A 16930-nucleotide genomic window follows, 5' to 3' on the forward strand; every position below is an offset into this window, starting at 1 on the left:
GTTTTGACACGCAACCCATTGTGTAGTGTCACCTGGGAAGCATTTCAGCTTTTCAACCTGTATACTAGCCTTCTGACCCATTTTCTAATCAAAACGGATTCTGATTCGTTATACATGCAAACTAACAGAATATGTTCTATCTAGACAAAGACAGATCTGCCACCTCAACCAACCTTCCTGACTTTCGATTGTGACTGGCCCAAGGCAAAATTCTTATAACTTATTAGTAATAAAATTAGAGTGTTGGCTGCAGGGAATAAGGAATAACGTTAGCCTTCATGATCTGGCCTCCCAGTACTCTGTACATGTCCAACCCCACTTCAATTGGTGAACAATGAAACAGCCCCGAATGATGAAAAGTGGTTACTGGCAACAGGTCAATACAACCATGGAGCTTGTTTCTTTGCTGGGTAAAATACTTTTGTTACTGCTCAGTGAAAAGCAAGCGATAGGGTCAACAGCTTCTGTGGCATCCAAGTTGGATCATCACAATTGTTAACTCCGTCTACTAAAATATTACCGGTTACAAAGGATGCAACAAGACCACCAATTGTTTGGTCTTAGGAAAAAGAAACATGATCACCTCTCTCAAATCCTAAGATTTCTACAATGGCTTCTTGTGGAGAAGAGTACTTTATTAAAATCACTTGCCAAAATCATGCCATCAAGCAGTGCTCCTAGGGTCCCTTTGGGCACTTACTGCGGACCTCTGATAAATGTCAAGCCTTGCTCCATATTGCGTATCGACGCGGTCGCCTGCGCTGCCTTCACCCGCAGCAGACCTAGGGTTGCACAGTCCTGGTTCTGTGCCTGAACCGGTGCTTCTCTCTTCAGCTGCTTGCTACATTATCCTATAAACTCTGCATTCCTTGTTCATTTAACGCTCTTACCTAGAGATTCTTACTTATGACTCTGCATTATTCATACTTCCTTGCTCTAGTGCTTGTTTTCGGATTCCTAGCTTTTCTCCTAGTGCCACATCACTTTTTCTGAATCTCTTCTAATGCCACAGCTTCTTCCGTTTCAGGAATTCTGCTAAGGAGCATCTGCTCCTCCAGTTTCTGAAATATTATGCTGATTTCCAGATAATGGTCTTTGCCCCTATGCTTGCCTGACTGCAAGGCCCTGCCGTGCATTTCAGAGTTCCTTCTTCTCACATTCCAACCCCCCCACCCCCAGTCGCTTTTCTTCCTCCCCCTGGTTTCTTATGTCTCTCTTGCTCTCACTGTTGGTTTAGTCAGGTTTTGTCTGTCTGCTCCTTGTATTTTAGAAACCTTGCTCTATTCCAGGTTTGCTGAGAATCCAGTCCAGTTTCTTCCCCTCAAGCCCCGTTTCTGAATTGTGTCACTTGCTCCAATTCTGTGAAACATTTGAAATCGCTAAATCACTCCTTAGTCCAAGGTCTCTGTGTTAAAATGTTTCACCTTCGGCAGAACAGTGTAATAGTAACTCCACTTATTTTGAGGAGAAAGTAGAAAAATTACAGCAGACATTTGCTGACTCGGCTACCACAGGATTACACTGGAAGCTACCACAGGAATCCTTCTCTTGCAGGTTTCCAATTCCCATTCTCAGTTCAACCCAATTCCTCTGGAGAAGTCTTGACAAGCTACTCTTAAGTGTAAATCAGGCTCCCTAGATGGCACATGTCTGCCCCGGATATTAGCCATGGCGGTGGATGTCATCAACTCTGTGTAAATAAGGTTTTTAATACATTTCTGGTCACCGCTGTGTTTCTTAATATATGAAGCAGGCCAAAGTGCTGACCGCTCACTTTTGGCCCCTGGGAATCCCCAGGACCCTCCCAAGATCCTCCTCTAACATTCTACTAACTGTGCCCTCCTTTCGGAAGAAAGAATTAGAGATTGCACTGTTTATGCAAATTATTGACGCTCAGGAGCTGCCCTTCTGTTGATATTTGCAGACCCTTTCAGTGAAACATAAGGATCGGTGACATGTGCACGACAAATTCTTAGCACAAACAGAAGAGGCATTCGCACTGCAAACCCTCAGCCGAGTGCAGAGCATCTGTTGGACTTGCTGCTCATCTCATCTACGTAGAGGTGTGGATGGACCAGACTGTGTGAATGCAACACTTTAAGGTTACAGTCCTCTTAGCCATTTGTGAAGCCCTCTGAACAAGGTGACGGTATAACAATTTACGATACAATAGGATGCATCTTTAAAAAAAAAAAAAAAAGTATATTGACATCCGAACTAGAATTGGATAAAGTGTGTGCATTTTCTTTGTAACTGAGGCACAGGTGAAAATGGTATGGTGTTCACCGCTTTTTGGCCCAGTAAGTGTTTGACCAAACCAACAAAAAAATCATAGGGCCCTTGGAAACATTTCTGAGATTGATAGACAGGGTGGAATTTTTTTGTAGAGTTCAACGTCTTTGTTAAAAAAAAAATCACTTCCCATAATTGGTGGTCCAGGAAAAACACGTAATTTGGCTTGGAACTAGTATTTAAGTATCTACCTTCAGGGCATTCTGATTCTATACGTTATTTAACGTGCATTAACAGTTTACTGTGATTTCTCAACCATTAGTACCAATATTGGCGCCTTAGTCGCCTGCAATTGCTGTTCTATATAAAGCCTCCCTGCTGTTCATAGTATATTTAAAAAAATAAGAATATGTTAAATAATAGAATAACAAAGTCAGTTAATTTCAGTTAATTGGAAAATAGGATCTACCTGCTGATATCAATTTATCGGTCAGGTTGACCATTTATAGTTATATTTCACATAATCAATAGAACTTAGTGCACCAAACATCGGGGAGTGTGGCTACTGCATAATTCCAGAAAGCATGTATCCTCTCCCTCAAAGTGTGCATTTTCTAAAAGAGATCAGCGCGTCAATCCTCAATCATGTGAGAAATTGTACAGCACCATCTCCCATATTGAGCATACAAGTTACAAGTTTATACTTACTAAGGTACTGGCAAGGCTAGCGCATAGAAAGGGGAACAGTATAGGTTTACAATTCTACCTGCTACATTAATAAGCTCTTTCAATAACGTGTTATTGACCTAATAAGCAGAGATAGTTACAGAGTAAGTGGTCAATGTCAACACAGTGATTTATGCCACGAGACCTCCTGCGGTTAGTAAGCAAGCTTTCTCCAATGTAAATAAAGCTTTTCTGAAAATGACTAACCCTGCTTGGACATCTTCCATTGTGAATGAGATTGTGCCAGCTAAGCTAAGAGCCCCGCCCCTCACCACCCTCTGATTGTAAGTCCTAATTATTCGACCTCTCTACCCCTTAAGGTCAACACCCAAAGAGTTGCTATTTGGCACTTTAGAGAGCTCACAGCAGTACAGGAGACCTGTGTTTCCAAGGATGACACCGGTACTTGACCCAATATGGCCTAATTGCTTCACTCCCACAGGCTCTAAATCATACAATGGAGCAGTGTGTAAAAGCCCCACTTTTTCTCTCGCTATTATCAATGTTAGACTACAACAGACACGACGCGCAGCCTGTTCAGTTGCCTGCCTCCACATATTCTACACCTGGGCCTCCCCAAACGAACCCACATCGCCCAACCTAAGAGACCGCCACTGGCTCCCCATCCAGAAGAGATGCCAGTTCAAGATCCTCACACACGCCTTTAGAGCCCTCCATGACCTAGGACCTGCTACCTCAACCATTGACTAAACTTCCACCAACCCCCTAGACACCTGCGCTCCTCTTCCCTCGCACCCCCCACATCCGTTGCTGCGGTGGCCGCTCCTTTTACTACATCGCAACCCCCCCCCCTCAGCTCCGCACAGCCCCCTCATTGGCAGACTTCAGAAAGAGACTCAAGACCTAGCTCCATGACGGATACCAGGCGCGCAACATCCATTGGACTCACCAGGCTTCAGCCCCCCCCGTCGTGTGTGGCAGCCCGGGATGAGACAGATCCCGGGCACACCCAAACGTTTCACAGGTCTTTAAAAGACCATTTGAATGTTAATTAGGCCTTGCTGTTGTTTCACCCCTTGCTGGAGGCACTGCAGCTCCACTCTGCCTACTGATTAAAGGTTCAGCCCCCCCGTCCGAAATTATTTCTTAGCGCCCCCCCCCCCCCCGAAATTCGGCTCTAGTTGCGCCTCTGACGGATACACAGTGTGGCAGCCTGTATTACAACTTGTGACAAAAAGTTCAGGTGAAAAAAAACCTTAGTTAACGAGCATAAAGTTTTTGAAAAGGTGACTTTGATGGAACAAATGAGCGAAATGGGTGTACCCTTACAGCTACCTACCTTGCGCCCTAGTCATCTGCACTGAAAGAGATGTTTCTATTTGAGACGTAAGACAACACAAGTTTTTTGAAAGACAGTATGTTAGGGTACAACCTCAGGGTGGTGGCCTGTGTGATTCTAGGCCACTGGATTTTTTCTAAAGTGCTTACCAGGACCACTAGAGGAATATTTATGGTACAGCACCTTTCTTCCCTGGTTGTCCCAGATCTTTCATCTGAGGGGTAAGCCAGGTAGCGGTCAGGTACTAGTAGCCTCTTAGTGCATTGAATCGGAGCCCAGAGGCTTTATGGATACTGGGGACGGGCCCATCTCTTTTGGAAAATTTCACCTATGCAGCGATAGCACCCCAAGGGTTTGCCTATGTAGCTGTAGTATCCTAACACAACTGAACACGAGGCTGACAAGTAGGACTGGACTAGTGGCTAGTAAGCCCCATCTAGGAATCTAGCAGACTTGCAGAGCTGCCACCTGGATTAGCAACCAGGTTTATTGGCACATATAACCCATGAGACTATCTCTACATGGCTACTCCTCCAATCTCACCATTGCTTGGGGGTTTTACTTTCTCTCACCCGGTCACTCCTCTGATCCTCAAGCTGCCTGTCCCATTTCAACAAGCTCCGTAGCGAAGGAAGTGGACTCTTAAGGTAGGTTCCATAATCTGAAAAACGCCCAGTTACCAACAGTGCTTAATTTGAGCCGGTGGTTTCTGGTGCTCGGCACTGGCACATAATTATCAACACCGGAACTTATGACAGACAGCCACATGGTGGCCATGTTAGTCCAGTTTTGTGATGAACACAATAACAGTAGTTGTTTAATAATTCTATATACATTAAAATGACTAATAACTGCCATCCAAAGGTACAAAAATAGCTTGAGTGGCAGGTATTAGTCAATTTTAATGTGTAAAAAGTATGAATGTTATTAATAGTGCAATGGGTGGTGCAGGCTGCAGGGGTCTCCAAACAAGGGCCCTGGCACTTATTTCTTTACAAATGAAGTACTGCTTACCACTGAAAAAAAAGTTATGGTGCAGATTTTTCAGGCCTTGTGAATAGATGGTGTTTCTGCTTTATAAGCAATCCGCTGAGCCAATTCTCTCTGTGGGTCCTGACCGGTCATGTCCCTCCAGTGAAGGGGTTGTGTCGGGTCCCTCCCACCCATGCCAGGCTTAAGATTGCAGCAGTGGCAAGCAGGGCTGCGAGGGCGGCATTACAGTACTGAGATCCGCGCAGTCGCGGCCGGAGTATTGATACAGTGGCAGGGCAGGGGGAGACAGGAGGGGGAAGCGCACACAGACAAGACAAACAAATAAAAAAACGTACCTGCATCGCCGCATCGTGCCCCTCTCTTCTGCAGGCACAGGCTTCCAGAGTGCACTGCGGCCAATTCGGACGCTGCTTTCATGCTGCTGAAAGCAGCATCACAATTGGCCTGAGCATCAAGTATTTGCGCTCCCAGTTAACTGGGATCCTGTGCCTGTTCTCTCCAACCTAGCAACGCAGCTCGGGTTGGAGAGAGCTACAGTGCGCATGATGGTTCGCCAAGACTGAGACGGCCGGCCATACCGTCATGCGCACTGATAAGTGTCCACCACTCTCCCTCAGTGCCTGTCATCAACTGGCCCTGCCCCAAGACTCCACAGTAGGAGAAAAATAAAACTATAATAAACATGGTGCATTATCGTTTTAATTTTCAAGTTTTGCAGCTGCTGCTGGCGGTGTGTGTGTGTGTGTGTGTGAGGGGGGACGTCGCTGGATCAGAGTTAGACACCACCGCTCGACATCAAAAAAGTTCCACAAATACAGGAACCAGCACAATCGTTCAGTCTATCAAACAGCTTGTCACTTACTCAAGAATGTTACATTTTCACTGCTATTTTCTGCATTTCCACCTGGAAGAGTTACTGTTTCCTTCCTCCAGGGTCAAATATGTGTACTGACTTTTGCTCAATTCAACAGAGCACCTTCTGCAGTCACACAGTTGTGTGTGGAGTGTACATTCATGCATACGACATACGAATACTTGGAACACACCTATAGAGAAGTGGGCCTATGAGAACATGTGGTTCCAGCGCCTGCAGCAGCTTGAAGCATTTTAGACGCAAGGGAATAATGGCAGGCGAGATATTTATCCACAATAAGCAGAACTACCAACTGCCATAATTTAGCTAGAAAGCCTATATATTCTGCTAATTGTATACACTTAAAAGCTTCCAGAGTGCCTTTCCTTTAGTTTGCATGATTCAGATTTAATTAAGAGGTTTAAGATACTTCTCCTTTCACTTGCATATGATGATTTCTCCCACTTTTGCAGAGCACAAAAAGTACACGCTCAAGTGCAATTAAATAATGCTGCAAGCCTGGCTCACTAGCAGGCCCATTTCCTTGGGCCTCCCAGAGGTGGACTATGGATGCAAAGCCAAAGGGAGGGAGGCCAGGCTTCTAGGGTTGCGTCTGGTCAGTAATTTTACTACCAGGGCCTGCATTTTCAGGTCTAAACCAGAGCAAAGAGCAAATTTACCATAACAACTTTTCAAGATACAACAATATAGAACAAAACATCCTTGCCTCGTCAACAAAGTAAAATCTCTCAATTTGGAAGTGATTAAAATAGACAAATGGTGTAGAGCAGAGGAACCCCTCCCCGCGGTGGACCTCAACCGATGTCATGGGGCACCAGCCTCTGGCCAGAAAAAGCATTTAATATGCTGCAAGGTAGAAACAAACTGTGTGCTTATTAAAACAGTGCAGAGCTTTAAGTGAAAAAAGGGTTGGTGTGTCATTCTATAATTGACCAACCTTTTATTTAGCCATTACACAGGTGGATTGGGATTTGCGGACATCAGGTCTCTCACCGATGGTCCATACTGCAATGGCATGGCCCTCCCCTCCAGCCTTGCAGCAGTTGACCATGTCTGGGAGGCTCAAGGGAGAGAGGACCTATCCCCCCATGGTCCAGCGCTGGGAGGCACAGAGGAGGGCCCATCCTCCTGGACATTAGAGCACTGGTCCATGGCTGTGTGTCCTTGAAGACAAGAATCAATCCCTAACTTCTAAAAGCCAAGAACAGGCTTCACCCCTCCCCCCACCTATCCTTGTGCTCCCGCCCCAGTACGGAAGCCAAATTTTCATTATTACATTTACTGTGCTTGTGGTTTTACCAAGATGATGTTTATTTAGAGGTTAACACGAAAAATCACTGTGTTCATTTTGGAGTTTTCATCCAATTAAACCAGGTCTTAAATTAGACCCTTATTATCTTTAATAGGTAAAGCGTGTGGTGTAGTGGGAAAGTTATGCGTCTTGAAACAGACAGTCCTTAGTTGGAATCTTGGCTCTCCTACTTAACCAAATTGTTTGATCTTGCGCAAACCATTTTCTTTCTGGACCTTTTCCTCCTTACCCGCCATTATATCATGAGGACTGGCCATTATCTTAAAGAATGTAGGGTGAGTGCTGTTTGTTCAGTGATGTTTCATTCTCAGTTTTCTCTCCTTTTAGCACTGCTAAAAGTAAACAATTTTAATAGAGTGGGCTGTGCAGGTCACTTCCGGTGTTACAAGTCACCCCCTCCCTGTTACCATGTTAGCAAACAACGGCTCCCTCGCACCTCTGCACAGTGGTTTTCCCCCAGTGTCAGTGTTGGGGCATCCCACTGGGCCAGGCTGCTCCAGGCTTCACAGAAAACGGTGTGTTTTACAACCGCTATCGATTAGCCTGCTTGTCTGCATCAGTCCCTTGGCAAGCAATAAAGCTGGTCATTTGGTATACTGTATGAACTTGCTAAAGGATGCAGGACAAACATCTCAAATAAAGAACAGTCCTGCACCCTGCTACCCTTCTTTGGAAGGCTTCAGAGCACTGGACCATGACTGTGAGATCCAGGGGAAAGGAGGGCTCTCCTGGCCCTCGCAGCGCTGCAGCATGGCTGCAAGGCCAGTAGAGAGTGTGCCATTGACCCAGGTGAGTCAAGGTAAACGGGCCTTTCTCTCGCTTCCCCCCCCCCCCCCCCCGTCTCCTGGCTGAACATAAAATACATCAATAATTTGGGTAAATAGGGCCCGTAAAACACCTGGGCTCCAGTGTTGTCGTGTTGTCTTACCTGCTGCACTATTTTTAGCTACTACCTGAGAGGGGCTCACCCCTTTGATCTCATAGCCATGGTGTTGTGATGCAAGCCCCCTCCCCCTTTAGGCCTTGCAGCAGTGGACAATGGAAGTCAGACCCAGGAGAATGGAGCCTGTGGTGTTTCAATGGTGCATTGAGCCCTGGTTCAAGCACGGTAATATTTTCCTTCACACTAACCTTTGTTCAGTCACTGGGTAGTAAATGCAGCCATAATCTGGGTGCATTAAACCCATGGTCCATGGCTATGGTCTCACTGCACTTGCTACTCTATTGATTGGTATGTCCTTCAGATGGGGCTCTTCCCCTGGGCATTGCAACCATGGACCAGTGCTACAAAATGCAGGGCACAAGGCTCCCTCCCTTGGGCCTCTCAGCACTGGATCATAGCTGTAAGGTATACGGGAGATGGGCCTTTCCTGGGCTTTGCACCTCTGGATAATGGCTGTGCGGTGCTTGGCAGAAGGGCCTAGTGGCATTGTAAAGTAGCCATGGGTCATGATGTAAGCAAATGAAGCTAGACAGTAAAGTACAGGCATAATTTGGGTGCATATAACCCATAACCCCAAAAGACCATGGACCCACTGCACTTGCTACTCTATTGACAGCAATGTCTTTCAGGTCTGGGCACTGCAACTATGGACCAGTGCTACAAAATGCAGGGCAGAAGGCACTCTTCCTTAGGCCTCTCAGCACAGGATCATGGCTGTACGGCATAGGGGAGACTGGCCTTTCCTGGGCTTTGCAGCTCTGAATCATGGCTGTGTGGGGCATGGCAAAAAGCACTAGTGGCATAGCAATGTAGCCAAAATGCAAGCAATAGATGCACGTCAGTAAAATACTGTCATCATTTTGGTGCAGTGGATCTCTTACATCCTTGGGTTCCGGTGCAACTGCACCTGCTTGCACCCCTGCGAAAGGCCCCATCATAGGCCTCACAACCACGGTCCAGAGCTGCTAAGCTCATGGGCGGGTACATTCACCTGTGAGTGTCCAACCATGGCTGCGAGGTATAGGGGAGGGAGGGCCTCTACCAAGCCTCACATCTCTGGAATACGAAAGAGGGGCAAGTAATACAACTATGTTGCCATGGGCCCTGGGGGAAATAGAAAGCATCTCCTCACCCACAGCAGGTGCAAGCACAGTAAAATAAAGCCATAATTTGGGAACACTGTGCACTTAGTACTCCAGGCCCGGTGCCACTGCACCTGATGCACTACTGGTGGCTATGCTACTGACATGGACCCATGCACAGAGATATGGCACAGAGTTGTGAGACAATTTAAACGGGGCACAGAGGACGGATCCAAGTGAGCCCTCACCCCTCTCCGGGGCCTGTCAGTTATGGTGTAGCGCTAATAGGATTAAGGGAGGGAGCAAACTACCCATGGGCCTCACAGCACTGAACCATGGCTACAAGACCCAAGGCTCGATAAGGGTACACCATGGCTATGAGGCGTAGTGTAGGGGACCTGCACTCCCCTAGACATTGCACCCATGATCTAGTGCTGTGTGGCCCAGGAGAGGGGACCCAGAATATGGGAGCCCTCTTCCATTGGCCTCACAACAATGGTGCAGCCCTGGACCATCTCACTATGATCCAAAACTGAGGCGCAGGGAAGGGTGGTCCCATCCCCTGGGTCTCCCAGCTATGGTCTAGTGCTGAAAGGCCCAGGGCTGGAGAGTCCCCTTCCCTGGGTCTTGCAGCCATGGTCCTCAACCCTCGTTCTGAAGGACAAGTAGGGTGGCCAATTTTTCATATCACTTTACAGGACAATTTGGGACTTTGTAGATACAACGTGCATTTGGAGACACATTGTGTGTGAGCAGAGACATCAGAAGATGTTCGTTGGAGAGCGGAATCACAGAGGATTTTTGGGATTGCATTATAATCCCACCCACTAAAGCAGGCCATGTTAAACGATAACTCAACCGGAGATTAAATGTATTGAGTAAGAGTACTCTTCATAATATACTTTAATTCTAATCCCTTCACCACCTCCTGGAGTAAGCCTTGACTGCTCACTATTGCAAATTTTGAACGCTAAGATTACAAAATGAACTCTGCTATCCAAACAGAATGAAATAGTTTTAAGCTTTGATACACTACTGGTAAACATCAGTATCTACCACGCATACTGTACAGTAAGTACCCAATGCCACAGGACCTGGTGCAGTGGGTACGTTTTAATGATCGAACTAAAATATGTGACATCTAATCTCAGCTTAATTGTGGAAATAAACACTGTTCTAAAGCTGGGCAGGACCCAAGCCAGAATGACAATTCACTGGAAGGGACAGCCCTTTTGTCTTGTCATCAGAATCACTTGGACCCCAGTTGTGGACTAGTTGGAAATGTGGAACTAGGGGATGCGGCTTTTGATCCCAGCCTCCCATTTGCTCAAATGTTGTACTCTTCGGCAGTCAATTTTCTGAACTTATTGCTCTACTGCTCCCTTTTTGGCAAGATTGGGAGCATTTATTTTGTATCAAAGTAAAAAAGTGCTTGCGTGATTTCAAAAATGGACTGAATTTTACCTCCTCGTGAGAGGTGCTCCATCACATGGTAAAGTTATCTAAAAGCAGTACAGTGGTATAGCCGTTGCACCACGTAGCAGTGTACTGCACTCCTGGGTCTACTAATTTAACCATCTATATGATCCGAGGCAAATGATATTCTCCCTGTGCCTCTTCCACTGCTCTCACAGTATGACAGCACTTTAAAACCGGCTTAATGTAAGAAATACATACAATGGCTGTACTCCCTTGACTGGTCCTGAGCATGGGTAGAGAGGAGGGGATGTGTTGTTTTGTAGAGTTTCTGACTAGGAACTCAGGAACCAGGTACAAGTTTCAGTGTCAGAGCAACATCCTGTGATTCTTGGCAAATCACTTAATCTCCCTGTGCCCAACAAAGAAATATGCAGGGCCAGGGGAATTATAAGATTCTCTGGCCACAGTGTTTTTCGCATAATTATGGATGTACTACTTTGCAACATAATCCATCATTAACATGATAATTTGCTGATTTTAACAACAAAAAATATTTCTAGCTCAAACAGATCAAAAGTTACTAAAAATGCAGCAGCGCAAGTTATAGTGTAGCAGAAGGCACTTCACAAAGGTTAACTGTTCATCTTTCAGTTGCATATTGCTGTATTTGGGTGTTAAACTGGTACTAATAAGGTGAAACCTTTATCCAGACAGTGTTAACATTTGTAAAAACGACAAAATAATGAATTGATACTTCTCAAAATATGCTGCATTCTGTTCCATACATTTTCTTGCTGCATGATTTAGTGAACTCTACTGCATAATTTGGTCCTCTCTTGCAGTACAATTTCAGTGGCCCTGGGAAAATGTCCTTGCATAATGTAACCGGTGCTCATGCACTCCAATACCTCCAGGTTGAGTTTGTGCAACATAAAACTGCAAAAAAAATATATAAATTAAAAAAAATGGGTTTCACTAACTTATTCAAGGTTGTTGGCATTTTAATAGCTGAAGGTGCTCCTGAACCTGCATGGTGCAGGACTCCTCCTGTGCTGTAACGCCTCCCCGCTTGCAACTGACAGGCCTTTGAAAGAGTTGTAAGTGTTGGGGGCATCAAAATGCAGGACAATGGGCATCGTGCTGCCTTTGAAAGGGCAGTGGACAGGATTAAAAATTGCAGACCAAACCTGCTAAATGCATACGGGGCCTTGCAGCTATGGTGTGGAGCCGAGAGGCCCAAGGAAGAAGGGGTCCCTTCCCTGGGCCTTGCATCTGTGGTCCTGTGTTGCCATTTTAAATACTATGGTCATAGGTCCACGATATCCTGTATGCCCTGCTTATAGTTTTTTAGGTCTTGCCTGCCAATGTGCTTGCGCATTGCTGGCGAGAGATATAGAAGGCCACCAGAAAATCCTACCAAGAGGGCCATGGAATGCAGATTATGGCCAGTGCACGTGCCACAGGCGCGCGCTCGCCATTTGCTCCCCGCCCCCCCACCCCCCATCAAATTTGAAAGGAAGCCGCTCGCACACCACCGTTTGTCTGAGCCTCGGCATCAGACTTCAAAGGTGTCAGCACCCTTGTGTTACACGTCAAGCGTACTGTACCCTGTTCTTGTTTGTCCGATGCCTTTTATACTGTTTATATCAGCACGCATTTCAAGTGTGCTTGTTCCCTCCTCTCCGACCACTCAACGCCGCATACTTACACGCCCGCCCGTACATACACCAGACGAAGCCACGTCCGAGCTATCTCTCCACTCATAAGCATAACAAGCAAACCTGTTTTATAAAACAGGTTAAATGCTGGTGCACGCTAAAAGCTTAGCTCTGAAGGGATATCAGACTTCTCCCGAGACCAGCTCCCTTTTGGTTTGATTCCGGTTATGCGCACATCTTATTTCAATTCAACATACGTTCCAATCATGCCACACATGATATTCACAACAAGGGGAAAAAGACACAAAGCTACAGAAACTTAAAGGACTGGCAGTGCCATACATACCCTCAAAGCCATTTTAATGCTATGCTGTTGAAGGTGTCAGCACCCTTGTGTTACACGTCAAGCGTCCTGTACCCTGTCCTTTTTAATTTGGGAGCATTTTCGCGGCCGCTTTGATGTTCTCAGTGAGCCGCGTGGCCACTGAGAACATCAAAGCGTCTGCAAAATTGCTCACCATTTGCCACCCACTTCCTTATGGGCTCCAACAACAAAGGCTATCAGTTCGGCTGGCCAGCCCGCATCCAAGATTCTATTTTCGGCTGACGGTACGCCGCACCGCAGCAACTCTGTAAGCTTTATCCGGCTTTTAGTGTTTCCTATATCAGCCATTTTCCTTGTGGAATACAAAAACATAACATTGATCATCTACACGCCGGTCATTTGTGGGATATTGATTAACGGCAGTATATGTTTACACTTTGCTCAGGCATATTAATTCAAGCACATTATTGACGCTGAGAAATTTTAAACACACACGTCTCGAGTATTATTTATCAGGATTCTAGAAAAACTAACCAAGCTATTTGCTAGGACACAGCGAATGAATATCTACCGGCTGCGTTCTCAAGTTTTGCGCTATTCATCTCTAGCGGGACGTTCTATTAATAAGTTTTCAGCAAGGATACGACATACCAATTTCACAGTGCTTAGGTATATCGTCTGCCTGTCATCTCTATAAAGATACCAACTGTGTGTTTTTCCAGTCTCCCCTTATTGTAACTTGTGGCTCCTGAAGAAGGCGTTTTCGCCGAAACGCGCGTCGAGTACTTGATCTTCATCTTGTTTGCGGACACTTTTTAGTAACTGATGGTGTCTTTTTATTTATTTAAAATGTTGTAATTTGTGTCATTATATGTATTAATTGCATATATTTTTATATTTGAATTGTCATATAGTCTGATTAACTTCAGTTTTCTATATGATTTTTATTATGTATATTAAAAACATGTTTGCTTTTTACAAATGATTATATCCCCTTTTTTTGCCTGTTCCTTTTGCATTCGGGTCTAGTTACTTGTTGTCTACTGTAAAGATTGCCTAGGATTTTTTGCATACATTTTTTCAGCCCGCATCCAAGCACAGTTTGCCGTGGTTGCATTTTCCACTTACTTGTTCACTTTCCTTCCATTTCTATCTCCTTCTCTCAGTCAGTTGTTTTTTATTTGTTTTTGTTTTCACTTTTTCTATAGATCGTTCTGGGTATACTTATTTACTTGTCTCTCTACTTCTTTCTTGTTAGTCCTTTTGGGCAAGTCTGCGTTTGATGAACATTTTATTGGTCGTGTTGTGAAACGAGCTGGAAAACTTCATTTTGTCATCCTTTTTTACTGGGACAAAATCAATATTTGTTGTGCAGGCTTGTAAGTGATCTAAGATGTAAGTGTGCGACCTCCGGCGTCCCTCCTAGGTGGGTATTTGCGCACTGACTGACAGTCCGGAGACCACTGAGGAGACCATCATTTTAAAACTACACTTATTTCACTCCGCCAGGCATCCTTTCCCGGCGCATCACGCTGTCCTCCTGTGTGCTCTTCCTCCGTTCCCGTCACCTGCTGATCTTTCCATACATACTTACATGAGGATCTCTGAGTCACAGTGCACTGCTTCCCCTCACCCCAAAATGTAACCCAGGAAGATTGCGAGTGCCCTCTTGCATCAGTGAATGGTCTGTACCGCATGAAAACATACTAAACCAAGCAATGCCAAATGGGTCTTGTTTGGCAATGTCTGTTTCAGGTAGATTTTTGGGCGAGCAGTGGCAAAACCAACAGCAGCAAGCACCTGCTGCTACTGACTTACCTAATTCTTTTTTTAGAGTTTTATATAGTGCAAACTAGACCCGAGACATCAGGTATCAGAGCACATTACATGAGCACCAGTTTCATTACATGAGGACAGGTACAGATTGGTACTGCGGGCATTGGCCGAAGGGCCGGTGTCTCAGTACCCTCTGTGGGCTTTTTTCCCCTTTCCCAGTCCACAGAGAGTATTGGACAGGGAGAGGAAAGCCGCCTCGCTGTGCGGCTGTTCACTGCTGATCAGCTGTGGCCTCTCCTTCACCCCCTGCCCCGCCAAGCAATCACGCTGATGGTGGGCTGGGGAGGGGTGATTGTGTGCAAGAATCGGCCTCCCAGGGGGCCAGGTGTTCCTCAAGCCATTGAGCCATTTTCACTTCAGCCCCCCTGGGGCCCAAGCAGCCCTGAAACAGTGTTTGCATTAACACCTCTCCCACAGCCCTTCTTATTCAGGGCTTAGTGGGCGAGGAAGAATGGGTCTCGCTGTGGGGGCCAGGTGATGTTGGAAACTCACACAATCTTAGCCTCCCCCCTACTCCCATGGATGGCCCAGCAGCTGTGTTTCTGCTTTATCCCCTCTCCTGCCAGGCCATTGCCCTGAGGTACTGAAGGGCTGGGGAGGTCTGAGTAATATACAAATAGCTGGGGCTTTGCTGTTTTTCAGGTGCTCCTGCGCTGGAGGGCTGGGGAATAGTTTTGTAATAGAACGGGGCCTCGCTGTTTTTCAGGTGCGCCTGCGCTGGAGGGCTGGGGAATAATTTTGTAATAGAAAGGGGCCTCGCTGTTTTTCAGGTGCTTCTGCTCTGTAGGGCTGGGGAATACTTTTATGAGAGAAAGGGGCCTTGCTGTTTTTCAGTTGCTCAGCTTGTAGGACATTGTCACCTTGGCCCTGAGTCCTTCCCAAGAACAATATCCTCCCACTTACATTCCTTGTGTGTTTTATTAAAGGGCACGCCCCGCTAATGTGGGCCACGCCCCGCTAATGTGGGCCACGCCCCGCTAATGTGGGCCACTTTTTTCGTCAGTGCCCGGGCCAAATTGTGATCCCAATCCGACCCTGCATGATGACACATTAATTTTTGTTAGGCACGGGGAGATTACGTGATTTCCCCAGAATCACAGGATGTTGAGCGTCGTTGCCAAGACTCGAACCTGGTGCCCCAGCTCCGAGGTCGACCGCTCTAGCCGTAAGGCTACATCCTCTCCCCTAATGCTTGGAATGCAAGCTTTGGTAAAAGCCAGAAGTGGCATAAGTGGACATTAGGGAGACATAGGGGCAGGATGAGGAAGAAAGATTTGGGCTAGAAGTGTGAGGCAGCTAGGGAGGTGCTAGAGAGACACCAAGCATACCCAGTTCTTGATGTAGCAAGAGTCAGATGGGAGTGGCAGGGAGAAGAAGAAGAGCAGGGAGCTAAACAGAGGCAGAGATGAAAAAGATGACAAAGAAGGAGTGAGGAGGGAAAGTGGAGGAGATAAGAGCAGGACACACTCCCAACTAGTGCTAAAGAAGACATGCCACAGAAACCTGCACAAAAGCGCGTACGTACTGCCAATTCCCTATTGACTGCATTGTGCAAATGTTCCTATTCTCCAGCCAGGATGCAGGGACTGGGGCAAATGCTTCATTTCCTACTAGGGACCACTCATCCTGTCCGAGTAACAATGAAAGGGGGGCTGGACTAAGCCCTTGGCATCAGCGGAAGACGCATGCCCTGTGGTGTCATTTTGACTCCTATTTCAATGAAAATGTCTGATCACGTGCAACAAGTCTAGGACACAAATGCAACTGAGGAAAAAAAAACTTGCTGGGTGCTCAACCATTGCATTGGAGGGAGGTGATGCTGGGTGATCCAATGGCCTAGTTGCATCTTTATAGCTATGAAAAAGGTTTCCTAATCTGTTTCCCTGAGGGACCCGATTGGAATCCGTCTTCCCTAAGGGATTTTTGCATGAGGTGGCATGAACCTTGGATAGATGAGGACAACCCAGGACAGGGAGGGATGTAAGCGCTCTCTTTCCACATCTGTTCTCATTAAGCCCTAGACAATTCTCAGAAGACTTTCAAAGTGACATTCTTTGAGGAGTCCCAGGAGGAAAGGACAAGTGTTCTGGTGAACAGCGCCTTCCAGTGATTGGACACTGCAGCATAAACACTGATGGTCAGTCCCTGCAACACCATATACAATTGGCTGTTTTGTTGTGTCAGAGAGAGAACAAGAGAAGTGCTTTTCCTGCCGGTAAGTATCATGCAC

General features: G+C 46.2%; 1 protein-coding gene across 1 annotated transcript in view; it reads right to left on the minus strand.

Annotated features, from left to right (window-relative positions):
- Positions 1 to 16930, minus strand: part of SNX30 (sorting nexin family member 30) — a 244521-nt gene that overhangs the window by 130606 nt on the left and 96985 nt on the right. The window lies entirely within an intron of this gene.

This window comes from Lissotriton helveticus, chromosome 2_1 (assembly GCF_964261635.1).
Source record: "Lissotriton helveticus chromosome 2_1, aLisHel1.1, whole genome shotgun sequence".
In the NCBI taxonomy this organism is placed as follows: Eukaryota; Metazoa; Chordata; class Amphibia; order Caudata; family Salamandridae; genus Lissotriton; species Lissotriton helveticus.